The sequence below is a fragment of the Pongo abelii genome, chromosome 20 (assembly GCF_028885655.2).
Source record: "Pongo abelii isolate AG06213 chromosome 20, NHGRI_mPonAbe1-v2.0_pri, whole genome shotgun sequence".
NCBI lineage: Eukaryota > Metazoa > Chordata > Mammalia > Primates > Hominidae > Pongo > Pongo abelii.
In genome coordinates, this window is record NC_072005.2 from 39,879,522 (window position 1) to 39,899,899 (window position 20,378).

A 20,378-nucleotide genomic window follows, 5' to 3' on the forward strand; every position below is an offset into this window, starting at 1 on the left:
GGCACTTTCACGGTGGCGGCAAGAGAAAAATGACAGAGATGCAAAAGCAGAAACCCATGATAAAACCATCAGATCTTGTGAGACTTGTTCACTACCATAAGAACAGCGTAGGGGAAACTGCCCCCATGATTCAGATTCTCTCCCACTGGGTCCCTCCCACAAAACGTGGGAATTAAGGGAGTACAGTTCAAGATGAGATTTGGGTGGGGTCACAGAGCCAAACCATATCATTCCGCCCCTGGCCCCTTCAAATCTCATGTCCTCACATTTCAAAACCAATCATGCCTTCCCAACAGTCCCCCAAATTCTTAACTCATTTCAGCATTAACCCAAAAGTCCACAGTCCAAAGTCTAATCTGAGACAAGGCAAGCCCCTTCCGCCTATGAGCCTATAAAATCAAAAGCAAGTTAGTTACTTCCTAGATACAATGGGGGTACAGGTATTGGGTAAATATGGCCATTCCAAATGGGAGAAATTGACCAAAACAAAGGGGTTACAGGACCCATGCAAGTCCAAAATCCAGTGGGGCAGTCAAATTTTGAAGCTCCAAAGTGATTTCCTTTGACTCCATGTCTCATATCCATGTCACAGTGATGCAAGAGGTGTGTTCCCATTGTCTTAGGCAGCTCCACACCTGTGGCTTTGCAGGGTATAGCTCCCCTCCTGGCTTCTTTCACGGGCTGGCATTGAGTGTCTGCAGCTTTTCCAGGCACCTTGTGCAAGCTGTCAGTGGATCTACCATTCTGGTGTTTGGAGGATGGTGGCCTTCTTCTCACAGCTCTACTAGGCGGTACCCCAGTAGGGATACTGTGTTTGGGCTCCGACCCCACATTTGCCTTCTGCACTACCCTAGCAGAGGTTCCCCAAGAGGGCCCCTCCCCTGCAGCAAACTTTTGCCTGGGCATCCAGGCATTTTCATACATCTTCTGAAATCTACATGGAGGTTCCCAAACCTCAATTCTTGACTTCTGTGCACCCGCAGGCTCAACACCACATGGTAGCTGACAAGGTTTGGGGTTTGCACTCTGAAACCATGGGCTGAGCTGTACTTTGGCCCCTTTTAGCAATGGCTGGAGTGGCTGGGACACAAGGCAGCAAGTCCTAGGCTGTACACAGCATGGGGACCTTGGGTCCAGCCCACAAAACCATTTTTTCCTCCTAGGCTTCGGGGTCTGTGATGGGAGACCAATGACATGCCCTGGAGACATTTTCCCCATTGTCTTGGGGTTAAACATTCCCCTCCTTGTTAGTTATGCAAATTTCTGCAGCCAGCTTGAATTTCTCCTCAAAAAATGGGTGTTTCTTTTCTACTGCATCATCAGGCTGCAAATTTTCCAATTTTTTATGCTCTGTTTCCCTTTTAAAATGGAATGTTTTTAAACCCAAGTCACCTCTTGAATGCTTTTCTGCTTAGAAATTTCTTCCACCAGATACCCTAAATTATCTCTCTCAAGTTCAAAGTTCCACAAATCTCTAGGGCAGGGGCAAAATGCCACCACTCTTTGCTTAAACATAACAAGAGTCACCTTTGCTCCAGTTCCCAACAAGTTCCTCATCTCCATCTGAGACCACATCAGCCTGGACCTTAGTATTCATATCACTATCAGCATTTTTATCAAATATTAAACAAATTTCTAGGAGGTTCCAAACTTTCCCACATTTTCCTATCTTCTTCTGAGCCCTCCAAACTGTTTCAACCTCTGCCTGTTACCCAGTTCCAAAGTCGCTTCCACATTTTCGGGTATGTTTTCAGCAACACCCCACTCCCAGTACCAATTTACTATATTTGTTTTCATGCTGCTGATAAAGACATACCTGTGACTGGGAAGAAAAAGAGGTTTAATGGGACTTGCAGTTCCACATGGCTGGGAGGCCTCAGAATCATGGCTTGAGGCAAAAGGTACATGGTAGCGGCAAGAGAAAATGAAAGGTGCAAAAGCGGAAACCCTCGATAAAACCATGAGATCTCGTGAGACATATTCACTACCATGAGAACAATATGGGGGAAACTGCCCCCATGAGTCAAAATATTTCCCATTGGGTCCCTCCCACAACACGTGGGAATTATGGGAGTACAATTCAAGATGAGATTTCGGTGGGGACACAGAGCCAAACCATATCCGACCCCGTCTCTACAAAAAAAAAAAAAAAAAAAAAAGTAGCTAAGTGTTTGGGTCTGGCTTGCATTATTTACCAAGGATCAAGACCTGAACGTGAAAATGGCAGGCCAAGGGTTCCTGCCTTTGGATGCACATGGCCATCTTGCCCACTAGGACATCTGTGCCAAGCAGTGTTCCCATCAATCATAGGAAAACACCGTTTCCCACATCCTTACCAACCCTAGGTATTGCCAATAAGAAAACAAAGTCTGTATCAATTTGATGAAAATAATTTGAATGTGTGCATTTGATGAGCTGTGAGAATCAGCATCTTTTGCATGCATTGGCCATGGGCTTCCCTTTTGTGAGTTGCCTGTGAATGTCCTTTTCCCAGTTTACTAGTTTGAGACTGAATATTCTTACACATTTATTTGGTGAAGAACTTTTATTTCAAATTATGAAAGAAAAAAATACTTGCTAGAATTCTGATTTGAAGTGCTTTCAAATTCTATGTTAATTTGGAGCTGACACCCTTTAATATTGAGTCCTGGCTTTGAGGGTCTGGTGCGTTTCCTCCATTCACTGAAGTTTTATTTTACATCTCTCAGTAGAGCTTTATGGATTAGGGTCCTCAGAAGGCTTACTTGTTTTTCTGGCTCTGTTTTCTTGTCCAGAAACTCCACCACTGTGCTAAAGAGACAGTAGTGGAGGTGCTGGGCGTGCTGCCTTTCTCCTGGCTCTAATGGGAAGGCCAAGAGGCGGGTCAGGGCCAGACTCCACCTTGAGTCTGGCATTGGCTGTTGGCATCATGAGGACCCCAGGCATTGTACTTTGATAAAGTGAATAAATGGAATTCTCCTTTAACTCAAGAATGCCTTATGTGTTGTGTGTAGCATGCACCTTCCTGTGGAAACAACTTCACATGTGAGAGAGAGCCCTGGCACGCAGGTGATTTCAGGACCACCCCCAGCCCATCCTGTGGCATGGGATCCAGGCAGCTGCAGTACAGGCGAGGACCCCTGGCTGGGCGTGGTCCTGTGCGGGTCCGTGTGTGGTGCAGGCGTCCATGCCCTCTGAGACTCTCAGCCTGCTCTGTGGCCTGTCCTGTTGTGTTTGGGGCAAGAGGCTTGGGAGCACATATGTGAGAATGGGATTGTGTGTGTGTGAGTGGAATGCACTGGTGGGAACGTGTGGGGTGTGTGTGTGGCACCTGCTGTTGGAGTGTGTGACTGTGTAGGGTGGGGATCTGTGATTACATGAATATGAGGGTGTGATTGTTGCTGGGACTGGGCACGTGGCTGCCTCTGTCTCTGATAGAGACAGGAAGAGATGGGGGAGGCCTGGTGTGGGGGCCCTGCAGGGCAGGGCCAGGGGCCCTTCCTCACTTTACACCATCTGAGGACCCTCCCCAAGGGGAAAAGCCAGTTACAGTGGAAAAGCACTGGTGGAGTGGGCTTCATCCTGGGGAGAGAGGCTGGGAGGCTGCAGCTGAAAAGTGTGGTCTCCAGGAGGGCCACAGGGGGCTGAGCATCAGGGTCAGGGAATAGAGGGCCTGGGAGCAGAGGGCCACCCTTCCTCCATCTTCCTTCTTTCTCTGGACCCTATAGTGATGTGTCCCCCTGCCACCTGCACAGCTGCAGGTGGTGCCAACCGGGGTGCTTTCTAGAGGGAGTGGGGTCCTCTGAGGGCAGAGAGGGCCAGAAGGCTTCCTGAGGACCTGAGGCCCCTCTGGGCCTCCCAGGGCTGGGCCTGTGGTCTGATCTGTTTTGCCCTGGGAGGGATGTGCTCAGTGGTGGGGTTTGTGTAGCTGTCACTAACTCACCTGCCTGTGCCCAGCCACTCACCTGTCTTTCCCATCGCCCCCCACCCGATACACACATGGTTCCTCAACTACCATGAGGGGAAGTTCCTGCCTGTGTCACATGCCTCCATCCCACCCACTACACTGCAGGTTACAGGACTGTCCCACAAACACCACCATGCCCACCTGAGGTTACCTGGCACACAGATATCCTCATCTGCATGACATGACCAGATCGTGCACTTTCTATGCCAGGGCCAGTGCCAGGGCAAGCTTGCACTTTCAGCCTTGGGGACACTGGGGGTGGTGGTGGCTGGAGGCCAGGGAAGTCACCAGGCTGGAGACATCATCTACCTCCAGGAGAGGGTTGATATCACACATCTCTCATGCACCACTTTGAGCCACCTCAGCCTCACCTGGGACTCTGGCTGGCACTGGTACCAGCAGTTCCATGAAGCTTTAGACCATCTCTAGGCTTAGGAAGGGCCTCCCTTGTCATCACTGTGGTCCGGGCTGCATGCCTTGTGACCAAGGGCTCTGGACAGCAGATGCAGCCAGCCAGAGTGTGTGGGTGAGGGGCCTGGGCACAGGAGGGATGCGAGGCCTTCCCTGCACCCCCATGGCCACCATTTCAGAGGGAGGACAGCAATTGTTTAGGTTTGTCCTGTGAGTGGCGGCAGAGAGCAGGGTCCCGGGCAGGTCCAGGGCCAGACAGGAATTCTGTGCTGCAGCCTCGGGGCCACCAGGGCACACCATGGGGCCAGTGTGGGGGTGTCCCCTGTGCCAAACACATTGGCAGGAGGTGGCCTGGGGTTGGTGGGTATGTCAGAGCTGTGAAGCCTCTGAGCCTAAGCTAAGCCATCATATCCCCTGTGACCTGCACGTATACATCCAGATGGCCTGAAGTAACTGAAGAATCACAAAACAAGTGAAAATGGCTTGTTTCTGCCTTAACTGATGATATTACCTTGTGAAATTCCTTCTCCTGGCTCATCCTGGCTCAAAAGCTCCCTTGCCAGCCAGAGAACAACCCCCTTTGACTGTAATTTTCCACTACCTACCCAAGTCCTATAAAACAGCCCCTATCTCCCTTCGCTGACTCTCTTTTCGGACTCAGCCTGCCTGTACCCAAGTGAAATAAACAGCCTTGTTGCTCACACAAAGCCTGTTTGGTGGTCTCTTCACACGTACGCGCGTGAAATTTGGTGCCGTGACTTGGATGGGGGGACCTCCCTTGGGAGATCAATCCCCTGTCCTCCTGCTCTTTGCTCCATGAGAAAGATCCACCTATGACCTCTGGTCCTCAGACCAACCAGCCCAAGGAACATCTCGCCAATTTTAAATTGGGTAGGTGGCCTCTCTTTACTCTCTTCTCCAACCTCTCTCACTATCCCTCAACCTTTTTCTCCTTTCAGTCTTGGTGCCACACTTCAATCTCTCCCTTCCGTTAATTTCAGTTCCTTTCCTTTTCTGGTAGAGACAGAGAAGATGCGTATTATCCGTGAGCCCAAAACTCCGGTGCCAGTCAAGGACTCGGGAAGACAGCCTTCCCTTGGTGTTTAATCACTGTGAGGATGCCTGCTTGATTATTCACCCACGTTTCAGAGGTGTCTGATCACTGTGGGGATGCCTGCCTTGATCCTTCACCCTTAGTGGCAAGCACCACTTTCTGGGGGGCAAGCAACCCCCCACCCCTTCTTTCTGTGTCTCTACCCTCTCTTTTCTCCACTTTTTTGGGGGGCAAGCACTCCCCACTCCTTCTCCACTTTCCTGGGGGGCAAGCATCCCCCACCCCTTCTCTCCCTGTCTCTACCCTCTCTTTTCTCTCCACTTTCCAGGGGGACAAGCACCCCCTCCCCTTCTCTCCGTGTCTCTACCCTCTCTTCTCTGGACTTGCCTCCTTCACTATAGGCAAATTTCCACCCTCCATTCCTCCTTCTTATCCCTTAGCCTGTGTTCTCAAGAACTTAAAACCTCTTCAACTCACACCTGACCTAAAGCCTAAATGCCTCATTTTCTTCTGCAATGCCACTTAACCTCAATACAAACTTGACAATGGTTCCAAATAGCCAGAAAATGGCACTTTTGATTTCTCCATCCTACAAGATCTAGATAATTCTTGTCATAATATGGGCAAATGGCCTGAGGTGCCTGATGTCCAGGCATTCTTTTACACACTGGTCCCTCCCTAGTCTCTGTTCCCAATGCAACTCATCCCAAATCTTCCTTCTTTCCCTCCTGCCTGTCCCCTCAGTCCCAACCCCAAGTGTTGCTGCGTCTTTCCAATCTTTCTTTTTTACAGACCTATCTGACATCTCCCCTCCTCCCCAGGCTGCTCCTCGCCAGGCCAAGCCAGGTCCCAATTCTTCCTCAGCCTCTGCTCCCCCACCCTATAATCCTTTCATCACGTCCCCTCTTCACACCTGGTCCGGCTTACAGTTTCATTCCACGACTAGCTCTCCCCCACCTGCCCAACAATTTCCTCTTAAAGAGGTGGCTGGAGCTAAAGGCATAGTTAAGGTTAATGCTCCTTTTTCTTTATCTGACCTCTCCCAAATCAGTTAGAGTTTAGGCTCTTTTTCCTCAAATATAAAAACCCAGCCCAGTTCATGGCTCATTTGGCAGCAACCCTGAGACACTTTACAGCCCTAGACCCTAAAAGGTCAAAAAGCTGTCTTATTCTCAATATACATTTTATTACCTAATCTGCTCCCAACATTAAATAAAACTCCAAAAATTAAACTCCAGCCCTCAAACCCCACAACAGGACTTAATTAACCTCACCTTCAAGATGTACAGTAATAGACTAGAGGCAGCCAAGTAGCAACATATTTCTGAGTTGCAATTCCTTGCCTCCACTGTGAGAGAAACCCCAGCCACATCTCCAGCACACAAGAACTCCAAACACCTGAACTGCAGTGGCCAGATATTCCTTCAGGACTGCCTGCCCCAGGATTTTGCTTCAAGTGCCAGAAATCTGGCTGCTGGGCCAAGGAATGCCTGCAGCCTGGGATTCCTCCTAAGCCATGTCCCATCTGTGTGGGACCCCACTGGAAATCAGACTGCCCAACCTGGCAGCCACTCCCAGAGCCCCTGGAACTCTGGCCCAAGGCTCTCTGACTGACTCCTTCTCAGATCTTCTCAGCTTAGTAGCTGAAGACTGATGCAGCCTGATCACCTTGGAAGCCCCCTGGACCATCCAGGATGCTGAGCTTCTGGTAACTCTCATGGTGGAGGGTAAGTCCGTCCCCTTCTTAATCAATACAGAAGCTACCCCCTCCACATTACCTTCTTTTCAAGGGCCTGTTTCTTTTGCCTCCATAACTGTTGTGGGTATTGATGGCCAGGCTTCTAGACCCCTTAAATCTCCCCCACTCTGGTGCCAACTTGGACAATACTCTTTTATGCACTCCTTTTTAGTTATCCCCACCTGCCTAGTTCCCTTATTAGGTCTAGGCATTTTAACTGAATTATCTGCTTCCCTGACTATTCCTAGGCTATGGCCGCACCTCATTGCCACCCTTTTCCCCAGTTCAAAGCCTCCTTCACATCTTCCCCTTGTATCTCTGCACCTTAATCCACAAGTATAGGACACCTCTACTGCCTCCTTGGTGACTGATCATGCACCCCTTACCATACCATTAAAACCGAATCACCCTTACCCTGCTCAACACCAATGTCCCATCCCACAGCATGCTTTAAAAGGATTAAAACCTTTATCACTTGCCTATTACAGCATGGCCTTTTAAAGCTCATAAACTCTCCTTACAATTCCCCCATTTCACCTGTCCAAAAACTGGAAAAGCCTTACAGGTTAGTTCAGGATCTGCACCTTATCAACCAAATTGTCTTGCCTATCCACCTCATGGTGCCAAAGCCATATACTCTTCTATTCTCAATACCTCCCTCCCCAACCCCTCCATAACCCATTATTCTGTTCTGGATCTCAAACACGCTTTCTTTACTATTCCTTTGCACACTTCATCCCAGCCTCTCTTTGCTTTCACTTGGACTGACCCTGACAACCATCAGCCTCAGCAAATTACCTCAGCTGTACTGCTGCAAGCCTTCACAGACAGCCCCCATTACTTCAGTCAAGCCCAAATTTCATTCTCATCTGTTACCTATCTCAGCATAATTCTCATAAAAACACACGTGCTCTCCCTGCTGATCGTGTCTGGCTAATCTCCCAAACCCCAATCCCTTCTCCAAAACAGCAGCTCCTTTCCTTCCTAGGCATGGTTAGGTACTTCCGCCTTTGGATACCTAGTTTTGCCATCCTCACAAAAGCAAACCTAGCTGACCCGACAGACCCTAACACCTCTCAGCAAGCCAAACTCATTGCCTTAACTCAGGCCCTCACTCTTGCAAAGGGACTATGCATCAGTATTTATACTGACTGTCAATATGCCTTCCATACCCTGCACCACCATGCTCCTGCTGCAGTTAACTAGCCCAATCTATTCCTTTAATTTGGCCCATCCCTTTGTTTCCCATAAGGGATACTTTTAGTTAATTTAATATCTATAGAAACAATGCTAATGACTCATTTGCTGTTAATCAATACGTAGGTAAATCTCTGTTCGAGGCTCTCAGCTCTGAAGGCTCTGAGATCCCTGCTTTCCCACCTCACACCTCTATATTTCTGTGTGTCTTTAATTCCTCTAGCGCCACTGGGTTAGGGTCTCCCCGACTGAGCTGGTCTCGGCATTGTTCCTAGAGTGTCTTTGCTGGTTTTGGTCCTCTGCATTCCCATATAAGTTTAGAAACAGCTTTTTGAATTCAACCTGGACAGAATTGAAGTTTTGATAATATTGAGTATTCCTCTCCATAACGCTGGTACATGGTGCCATTTATTTTGGTCTTTCCTATTTTCTGTCTATAACTTTTTACATATATATTTCTATGGGGCTCTTATACATGTAGTAATTGATTTATTCCAAGGCATCTTTTATTTTTAATGCCATTGTAAATGTTACATTCTTTAAAGTGTAAGTTTATAAATGTTTGTGCTGCCGTATAGAATATTTTAATTATTTTATATTGTTTTGTATTTAACATTCAAAAACCCTTTAGTCTCTGTAGATTCTCTAAGACTATTTATATAAATATATCTAATGCATATTTGTTTCTTCCTCTTCAATCTTCATATATTTTACTGGTCTTGCTTTATTGCATTTGTAGAATCTCTAGCACAATGTTGGATAGCAATGGTGAAGGAAAGCATTTTTATTCTAAACTCAAGAGGATTTTTTTTTTTGTTTTTGCTCTTGATAGCATTGTGTTTTATATAAATTTTTAAATTTCACATAATTTTAGGCTTATAAGAAAGCTGTGCAACATTTTATAAGTATTTCTGGATACCCTTCATCCAGATTCAAAAGGATAGCTTTTGATATTTCACCATTAAACACCATTAAATAGAAAGTTTAATATAAGATTTTTTGGTAGATGCTCTTTATTAGATTAAAGATATATTATTCTAGGCCAGGCATGGTGGCTCACGCCTGTAATCCCAGCACTTTGGGAGGCTGAGGCAGGCAGATCACAAGGTCAGGAGATCGAGACCGTCTTGGCTAACATGGTGAAACCCTGTCTCTACCAAAAATACAAAAAATTAGCCCGGCATGGTGGTGGGTGCCTGAAGTCCCAGCTACTTGGGAGGCTGAGGCAGGAGAATGGTGTGAACCCAGGAGGTGAAGCTTGCAGTGAGCCGAGACTGTGCCGCTGCTCTCCAGCCTGGGTGACAGAGCAAGACTCCGTCTCAAAAAAAAAAAAAAGATATATTATTCTATTTCTATTTTTAAGAGAATTAAATTTTTTTTTTGGAGACAGGGTCTTGCTTTGTCACCTGGGCTGGAGTGCAGTGGTGTGGTCTTGGCTCACTGCAGCCTCAACCTCTGGGGCTTAAGTGATCCTCCCACCTTAGCCTCCTGAGTAGCTGGGACTACAGGTGGGCACCACCACACCTAGCTAATTTTTGTAATTTTTTAGAGACAGGGTTTCTCCATGTTGCCCAACGTAGTCTCAAACTTCTGGCTCAAGCTATCTGCCCATCCAGTCTCCCAAAGCACTGGGACTATAGATGTGAGCCACTGACCCCTGTGTAAAATAATTTTTTAAATCCAGAAAAGATGAATTTTATAACACATCTCACTTGCATTTAATGAAATGTGCATGCAATTTTTTTTCCCTTAGTTCTGTGAATGTGTTAAATTACATTAAATAATTTTGTAATTTGAAACCTACCTTGCATTTCTGGTGTAAATTCTCCTTAATCAGCATATAGTATTCTTTACCTGTAATTTCATTCACTTTGCCGATATCTTGCATGGAACATTTTGTCTATGTCTTTGAGTGGTTGGATTTTGGTGTCAGGATACTAGCTCATTATGAATTGGGGGATGTAGAGGTGATTTCTATTTATTCCAACAGAGCTAGTCTTCTTCTTTTCATAGCCTGCTTTGTACCTAGGACCTGGCATTTTCTGGATGACATCATTGGGCTATGTTGCCCTTTGGTTTTCTGTGGGTTGACACATTGGAGATAGGGCAGGACATGGGAGGGAAGACAAGAGTGAGATGGGGGGATTCACTCCCAGCTGCCTTTCTTTAGGGCTACAAATTGGCCATGGCTGTGTTCCTCTCCTGGTGGCCAAAGGTCCTGCGAGCTCACCCTCCCACAAGTACAAGTCTCACTGGATCATAGCAACAGCTCCTTTCCTTGCCTCCCATTAGATATTTTGCTCTCACTTGCCTTGGGCATTTTGTTATTGGTTTCCCTTAACTTTTCTCACAGCAGAACCATAAGCCTGTGAACCCAAAAGTATCTGAGACAGGTCTTGATCAATTTAGAAAGTTTGTTTTGCCAAGGCTAGGGATGTGCCCATGACACAGATTCAGTAGGTCCTGAGGACATGTGCCCAAGGTGGTCAGAGTACAGCTTGCTTTTATACATTTTAGGGAGACATAATACATCAATCCATGCATGTAAGATTTACAATGCTTCGATCTGGAAGAGCAGAATGACTTGAAGTGGGGTTGGGGGGGCTTCCAGTTCTTAGGTGGGTTTAACATTTTTCTGATTGGCAGTGGGTTCAAAGAGTGATTGTCAATAGAAAAGAATGTCTGGGTTGTGATAAGGGATTGTGGAGACCAAGGTTTTATCATGCTGATGAAGCGTCCAGGTAGCAGGCTTCAGAAATAATAGATTGTAAGTGTTTCTTATCAGACTTAAGGTCTGTGTTGATGTTAAATCCTGGTTGGCTTTTCCTGAATTCCTAAAGGGAGATGGGTATAATGAGGCATATCTGACCCCTCCTTCCATTATGACCTGAACTAGTTTTTTAGGTTAGCTTTGGAATGCCCTTGGCCAAGAGGAGAGGTCCATTCAGATGGTTAGGGGCCTTAGAATTTTATTTTTTGTTTATGGCCATTTATTAAACTCTTGTCACGTATCCTATGTGAGTGTGTCATTTCCTTCCTACAGGGACACTGACTGGGAATACACCCTGATAGTTTATGCTTTGGAAGAATTTGTATAAGATTGGAGTGGTGTAAGTGCCTGACAGGTTCTTCCTGCCTCCTGCACAAGCAAATCAATTCATGGAGACCATGGCATTGCAGTGAAGAAAGAGTTTAATTGATGCGAGGCTGGTCAAACCACACCAGTGACAGAGTTATCATCAAGGCAATCTCATCCAAAGCTCAGAGGCTAGGTGTTTTTCAAATATGCTTAATGTACAGGGAGCTCAGGTATGATGAGTGCTGAGTGGTTGGGTTGGAGGTTAAATCATAGGGAGTGAAGCCGTCTTTTTGCATGGAGTTGCTTCTAGAGGCCACAGGAACAGTTGGTGGGTCCAGGTGAAGCCATTGGTGTTAGACATTAAAAAAAAAAAAACCTAAGAAGGCATCTCAAAAGGCCAATCTCAGGTTCTACCACAGCGATGGTATCTGCAGGAGTAATTGGGGAAGTTGCATATCTGTGAATTCCAGAATAATTGCTGGCAATTATTTAATATGTTTATTACATTTAATTTTTTTATTTTAATAGCTTTGTTAAAGTATAATTGACATATAACAAGTATGTATATCTAAAGTATATAATTTGTAAGTTTTGTTTGTGTCTGTACTTTGGCCAAGTTAAGGCTCCTCTATCCTCCTAGCCTGATGGTCTCTCATTAGCTTTACAAAGACAGTTGAGTTTTGGAGAAGGGCTCTTATGATTTAAAGTATGAACTAAATGTTTCTTTTCAATGTTCCTCTTTTCACTAATCTATTAAGTCAATTCTAATTGTATTTAAAAATCTTGTATATGTTCACTAAATTTTTTTGTCATAATACCTTCACTGAATTATAATTGACATATAACAAGTATGTAAATCTAAAGTATATAATTTGTAACTTTTGACAGTGGTAAAAATCAGAACAACTGCCATAATGATCAAAATAATGAACACATCCCTCACTTCCAAAAGTTTTGTTGTGCCTGTGTGTAACACTCTCTCTTGTATCTCCTTAACCCCTTCCTCCTCTCTCTTTCTCTTTTTTTTTTTTTTGAGACAGAGTCTTGCTCTGTCACCTAGGCTGGAGTGCTGTGGCACAGTCTTGGCTCACTGCAACTTCTGCCTCCCAGGTTATGAAATTCTCCTGCCTCAGCCTCCCGAGTAGCTGGGATTATAGGCATGTGCCACCAAGCCAGATGAATTTTTGTATTTTTAGTAGAGATGGGGTTTCACCATGTTGGCCAGGCTGGTCTCAAACTCCTGACCACAGGTGATCCACCTGCCTTGGCCTCCCAAAGTGCTGGAATTACAGGCGTGAGCCACCGTGCCCAGCCAACCCCTTCCTCCTCTCTAGGCAACTGCTGATCAGTTTTATGTCAGTATAGATTAGTTTGCTTTATGTAAATTCAATCATACAGCATGAAATGTTATTGTTTCCTCAAAGAGAGGTCTTTTAGGTTAATCTGTGTCATGTGTATGAATACTTTATATCTTTTTTGAGTGTTAAATTTAAAAAAATTACAGATGGCAAAACTCAGTATTTATGATGTACATTTCCATGAGTTTTGACAGCCATGTCTTATGTAGGTTTTGTATTGGTGTCTAGAATCTCAAATACTACCATCACAATAGAGATGCTATTTTCTTACTTTCAAACATTTCTTGTGTTGTGCTTTTGTAGTGAAATATTCTCTTCGCCCTTAATCTAATTCTGAGTGGCCACTGGTTTGTTCTTTATTCCAATGACTTTGCCTTCTCTAGAACTGCTTATCAATGCAGTCATACAATAAGTAGCTTGTTGAGTCTGTCTTCTTTCAATAATTTTATCATTTACACATTCTAACTAGGATCTTACATTTTTAAAGGTATCACATATCATTATGAATATTCATTTTTTCAGATGTTTTAATTACTGGAAATAAGATTACTCATCTTATTTCTTAAAAATCTGAATCTTATGAGCCAATATATTTAATATACATTTTTGTTTAGTTACTAGATAAGATTTGTTTTCCCCCTCCAGCTTTATTGGTATAATTGACAAATAGGAATTCTGTATATAAAAAGTGCACAAGTAGATACTTTGATATACATTTACATTGTGAAATAATCATCATACTCAAGCTAATGAACATATGCATCATAGATTTAACATCATATTTAGTATCTTAAAATTAAGGAAGTATTGAAGGAAGCCAGACTCAGAAGGCTACATATTGCATGATTTCATTTATAGGCAGTTCCAGAAAAAGCAAAGGTTTTAAAAGTTTTTTAAAGTTTCATTTACTCATGGTCAACTGGGGTCTGAAAACAGATGAGGCAGTACAATAAGATATATAAGATATATGAGAGAGAGAGAGAGAGAGAGAGAGAGAAAGAGAGATAAACCACATTCACACAACTTTTGTTACAGCATATTGGTATACATTTTTATTTTATTATTAGCCTTTGTTGCTAATCTCTTCTTGTGTTTAATTTAGAAATTAAACTTTATCATATGTGTGGATGTATAGAAAAAATAACACATTGTGTATAAGGTTTGGTACTATGAATGGTTTAATGTACTCATTGGGGGTCTTGGAATGTATCCCTTGCAGATAATGGGGGACTACTCTACACTATAGAGTATTACAAATCATGGTCGTCATACTGTCCGTTAAATCTCCAGAGTTCATTCATCTTGCATAGCTGAAACTTTGTATCCTTGATCAGTAACTTCTCAATCCTCTCTCCTGCTTCTTCTGGGCCCCCTGGAAACCACCATTCTACTCTCTGATTCTATGAGTTTGAGTATTTTACATACCACATAGAAGTCAGATCATACAGGATTTTTGTCATGAGTCATGAGTACGTGGGGCTGGTGCACAGGTGGTAAAAAGAATTTACCAAGACAGTTGTAGGTAAAGAAAGGCAGACTTATTAGAAAATGTATAAAACTATGTTGCAAGAAAGCAATGGACAAGTCAGCAAGAGAGGTGCTGACTGCCAGGAGATAAAGGCTTGCTGGGGATTTTATAGGGTGGTGCTTGTACTGTGTGCTGGAGAGGGCTACGTGCAGTACTCTATTGCCAAGGTTGCAGTGATCTAACGTGCATTTTCCTATCAATCAGCCGAGGGTCTGATGATAATTCAGGTGCAGGAGGATTTTGAATTATTTGTGCAGGAGGGCTATATGTTCCAGACTGTAAGGAAGGGCAGACTGATAATTTATCTGCTTTCTCTTTTTGCTTTCCCCTGCTCCCACCAGCCTCACTCATTTTCTCTAATTAGTGCCCCATTGATTTGTCTTTCTGTGTCTACCTTATTTTTCTTAGCATAGTGTCCTCCAGATTCATCCATTTTATTGTAAATGGCAGGGTTTCCTTCTTCTTTTTTTTTTTTAAACTGAACAGTAGTCCATTATATCTTTTATAGAATGGAAAAATGTATGTATCACATTTTCTTCATCCATTCATCCTTTAACAGAAAGTTTGGTTGTTTCCATATCTTGGTGATTGTGAATAATGCTACAATGAACAGGGGAGTGCAGATGCCTGTTTGAGATACTGATTTTATTTCCATTGAATGTATATTCAAATGTGGGATTGCTGTGTCATATGGTAATTCCAACTCTATACTGCTTTTCATAGAGGCTGCAAAATTTTACATTTCCATCAACAGTGCACAAGGTTCTCAATTTCTTCACATCATCATGAATGCTTGTTATTTTTTGCCTTTTTGATAGTAGCTATGATAATGGGTGTGAGATGATAGCTCGTGGTTTTGGTTTGCATTTTTTCTGATGATCAGTGATGTTGAACACCTTTTCAAGCATCTATTGGCCATTTGTATGTCCTTTTAGGAAAAATATCTATGCATGTCCTTTGTTCATTTTCAATTGGATTGTTTATTTATTTATTTTTTTGCTATTGAGTTGTATGAATTAATTACATATTTTGGATATCAACTTCTTATGAAATACATGGTTCTCAAATACTTTCTCTGGTCTGTAGGTTGATGTCTCCAGCTTTGTCTTCTTGTTCAGGATTGGTTTGTCTATTTTGGCTTTTTTTTGTGATTCCATAAACACTTTAGCATTGTTTTTTCCTATTTCTGTAGAAAATGCCATTGGGATTTTCCTAGGGATTGACTTGAATCTGTAGATTCTTTGGTAGTGTGGATATTTTAACATTATTAATTATTCAAATCTGTGAATGTAAGAGGTCTTTCCATTTTTCTGTGTCTTCTTTAATTTTCTTCATCAATGTTTTATAGTTTTCAGTGTACAAGTCTTTTACTTCTTTGGCTGAGTTTATCCTAATAATTTTATTCTTTTTGTTATTATTGCAAATGTAATTGTTGCCATATTTTCCTTATTGGGTAGTTCTTTGTTAGTATACAGAAATACCTCCGATTTTTGTAGGTTTATTTTGTATTTTGCAACATTACTGGATTTGTTTATTAGTTTATAATTTTATGTGTGCATATTAAGTCTTTAGGGTTTTCTACATATAACATCACGTAATTGTCTTTTTTTAAATTAAATTTTATTATTATTATACTTTAAGTTTTAGGGTACATGTGCACAATGTGCAGGTTAATTACATATGTATACATGTGTCATGCTGGTGTGGTGCACCCATTAACTCATCATTTAGCATTAGGTATATCTCCTAAAGCTATCCCTCCCTCCTCCCCCCACCCCACAACAGTACCCAGAGTGTGATGTTCCCCTTCCTGTGTCCATGTGTTCTCATTGTTCAGTTCCCACCTATGAGTGAGAATATGTGGTGTTTGGTTTTTTGTTCTTGCAATAGTTTACTGAGAATGATGATTTCCAATTTCATCCATGTCCCTACAAAGGACATGAACTCCTCATTTTTTATGGCTGCGTAGTATTCCATGGTGTATATGTGCCACATTTTCTTAATCCAGTCTATCATTGTTGGACATTCGGGTTGGTTCCAAGTCTTTGCTATTGTGAATAGTGCCACAATAAACATACGTGTGCATGTGTCTTTATAGCAGCATGATTTATAGTCCTTTGGGTATATACCCAGTAATGGGATGGCTAGGTCAAATGGTATTTCTAGTTCTAGATCCCTGAGGAATCACCACACTGACTTCCACAATGGTTGAACTAGTTTACAGTCCCACCAACAGTGTAAAAGTGTTCCTATTTCTCCACATCCTCTCCAGCACCTGTTGTTTCCTGACTTTTTAATGATTGCCATTCTAACTGGTGTGAGATGGTATCTCATTGTGGTTTTGATTTGCATTTCTCTGATGGCCAGTGATGGTGAGCATTTTTTCATGTGTCTTTTGGCTGCATAAATGTCTTCTTTTGAGAAGTGTCTGTTCATATCCTTCACCCACTTTTTGATGGGGTTGTTTGTTTTTTTCTTGCAAATTTGTTGGAGTTCATTGTAGATTCTGGATATTAGCCCTTTGTCAGATGAGTAGGTTGTAAAAATTTTCTCCCATTTTGTAGGTTGCCTGTTCACTCTGATGGTAGTTTCTTTTGCGTGCAGAAGCTCTTTAGTTTAATTAGATTGCATTTGTCAATTTTGGCTTTTGTTGCCATTGCTTTTGGTGTTTTAGACATGAAGTCCTTGCCCATGCCTATGTCCTGAATGGTAATGCCCAGGTTTTCTTCCAGGGTTTTTATGGTTTTAGGTCTAACGTTTAAGTCTTTAATCCATCTTGAATTAATTTTTGTATAAGGTATAAGGAAGGGATCCAGTTTCAGCTGTCTACATATGGCTAGCCAGTTTTCCCAGCACCATTTATTAAAAAGGGAATCCTTTCCCCATTGCTTGTTTTTCTCAGGTTTGTCAAAGATCAGATAGTTGTAGATATGCAGCATTATTTCTGAGGGTTCTGTTCTGTTCCATTCATCTATATCTCTGTTTTGGTACCAGTACCACGCTGTTTTGGTTACTGTAGCCTTGTAGTATAGTTTGAAGTCAGGTAGCGTGATGCCTCCAGCTTTGCTTAGGCTTAGGATTGACTTGGCGATGCAGGCTCTTTTTTGCTTCCATATGAACTTTAAAGTAGTTTTTTCCAATTCTGTGAAGAAAGTCATTGGTAGCTTGATGGGGATGGCATTGAATCTATAAATTACCTTGGGCAGTATGGCCATTTTCATGAGATTGATTCTTCCTACCCATGAGCATGGAATGTTCTTCCATTTGTTTGTATCCTCTTTTATTTCATTGAGCAGTGGTTTGTAGTTCTCCTTGAAGAGGTCCTTCACATCCCTTGTAAGTTGGATTCCTAGGTATTTTATTCTCTTTGAAGCAATTGTGAATGGGAGTTCACTCATGATTTGGCTCTCTGTTTGTCTGTTATTGGTGTACAAGAATGCTTGTGATTTTTGTACATTGATTTTGTATCCTGAGACTTTGCTGAAGTTGCTCATCAACTTAAGGAGGTTTTGGGCTGAGACAATGGGGTTTTCTAGATATACAATCATGTCATCTGCAAACAGGGACAATTTGACTTCCTCTTTTCCTAATTGAATACCCTTTGTTTCCTTCTCCAGCCTAATTGCCCTGGCCAGAACATCCAACCCTATGTTGAATAGGAGTGGTGAGAGAGGGCATCCCTGTCTTGTGCCAGTTTTCAAAGGGAATGCTTCCAGTTTTTGCCCATTCAGTATGATATTGGCTGTGGGTTTGTCATAGATAGCTCTTATCATTTTGAGATATGTCCCATCAATACCTAATTTATTGAGAGTTTTTAGCATGAATGGTTGTTGAATTTTGTCAAAGGCCTTTTCTGCATCTATTGAGATAATCATGTGGTTTTTGTCTTTGTTTCTGTTTATATGCTAGATTACATTTATTGATTTGTGCATATTGAACCAGCCTTGCATCCCAGGGATGAAGCCTACTTGATCATGGTGGATAAGCTTTTTGATGTGCTGCTGGATTTGGTTTGCCAGTATTTTATTGAGGATTTTTGCATCAATATTCATGAAGGATATTGGTCTAAAATTCTCTTTTTTGGTTGTGTCTCTACCTGGCTTTGGTGTCAGGATGATGCTGGCCTCATAAAATGAGTTAGGGAGGATTTCCTCTTTTTCTATTGATTGGAATAGTTTCAGAAGAAATGGTACGAGTTCCTCCTTGTACCTCTGGTAGAATTCGGCTGTGAATCCATCTGGTCATGGACTCTTTTTAGTTGGTAAGCTATTGATTATTGCCACAATTTCAGAGCCTGCTATTGGTCTATTCAGAGATAAAACTTCTTCCTGGTTTAGTCTTGGGAGGGTGTATGTGTTGAGAAATTTATCCATTTCTTCTAGATTTTCTAGTTTATTTGCGTAAAGGTGTTTGTAGTATTCTCTGATGGTAGTTTGCATTTCTGTGGGATCGGTGGTGATATCCCCTTTATCATTTTTTATTGCATCTATTGGATTCTTCTCTCTTTTTTTCTTTATTAGTCTTGCTAGTGGTCTATCAATTTTGTTGATCCTTTCAAAAAACCAGCTCCTGGATTCATTAACTTTTTGAAGGGTTTTTTTTTGTCTCTATTTCCTTCAGTTCTGCTCTGATTTTCATTATTTCTTGTCTTCTGCTAGCTTTTGAATGTGTTTGCTCTTGCTTTTCTAGTTCTTTTAATTGTGATGTTAGGGTGTCAATTTTGGATCTTTCCTGCTTTCTCTTGTGGGCATTTAGTGCTGTAAATTTCCCTCTACACACTGCTTTGAATATGTCCCAGAGATTCTGGTATGTTGTGTCTTTGTTCTCATTGGTTTCAAAGAACATCTTTATTTCGTTATGTACCCAGTAGTCATTCAGGAGCAGGTTGTTCAGTTTCCATGTAGTTGAGCAGTTTTGAGTGAGTTTGTTAATCCTGAGTTCTAGTTTGATTGCACTGTGGTCTGAGAGACAGTTTGTTATAATTTCTGATCTTTTACACTTGCTGAGGAGAGCTTTACTTCCAACTATGTGGCCAATTTTGGAATAGGTGTGGTGTGGTGCTGAAAAAAATGTATATTCTGTTGATTTGGGGTGGAGAATTCTGTAGATGTCTATTAGGTCTGCTTGATGCAGAGCTGAGTTCAATTCCTGGGTATCCTTGTTAACTTTCTGTCTCATTGATCTGTCTAATGTTGACAGTGGGGTGTTAAAGTCTCCCATTATTATTGTGTGGAAGTCTAAGTATCTTTGTAGGTCACTCAGGACTTGCTTTATGAATCTGGGTTCTCCTGTATTGGGTGCATATATATTTAGGATAGTTAGCTCTTCTTGTTGAATTGATCCCTTTACCATTATATAATGGCCTTCTTTGTCTCTTTTGATCTTTGTTGGTTTAAAGTCTGTTTTATCAGAGACTAAGATTGCAACCCCTGCCTTTTTTTGTTTTCCATTTGCTTGGTAGATCTTCCTCCATCCTTTTATTTTGAGCCTATGTGTGTCTCTGCACGTGAGATGGGTTTCCTGAATACAGCACACTGATGGGTCTTGACTCTTTATCCAATTTGCCAGTCTGTGTCTTTTAATTGGAGCATTTAGTCCATTTACATTTAAAGTTAATATTGTTTTGTGTGAATTTGATCCTGTCATTATGATGTTAGCTGGTTATTTTGCTCATTAGTTGATGCAGTTTCTTCCTAGCCTCGATGGTCTTTACAATTTGGCATGATTTTGCAGTGGCTGGTACCAGTTGTTCCTTTCCATGTTTAGTGCTTCCTTCAGGAGCTCTTTTAGGGCAGGCCTGGTGGTGACAAAAATCTCTCAGCATTTGCTTGTCTGTAAAGTATTTTATTTCTCCTTCACTTATGAAGCTTAGTTTGGCTGGATATGAAATTCTGGGTTGAAAATTCTTTTCATTAAGCATGTTGAATATTGGCCCCCACTCTCTTCTGGCTTGTAGAGTTTCTGCCAAGAGATCCGCTGTTAGTCTGATGGGCTTCCCTTTGTGGGTAACCCAACCTTTCTCTCTGGCTGCCCTTAACATTTTTTCCTTCATTTCAACTTTGGTGAA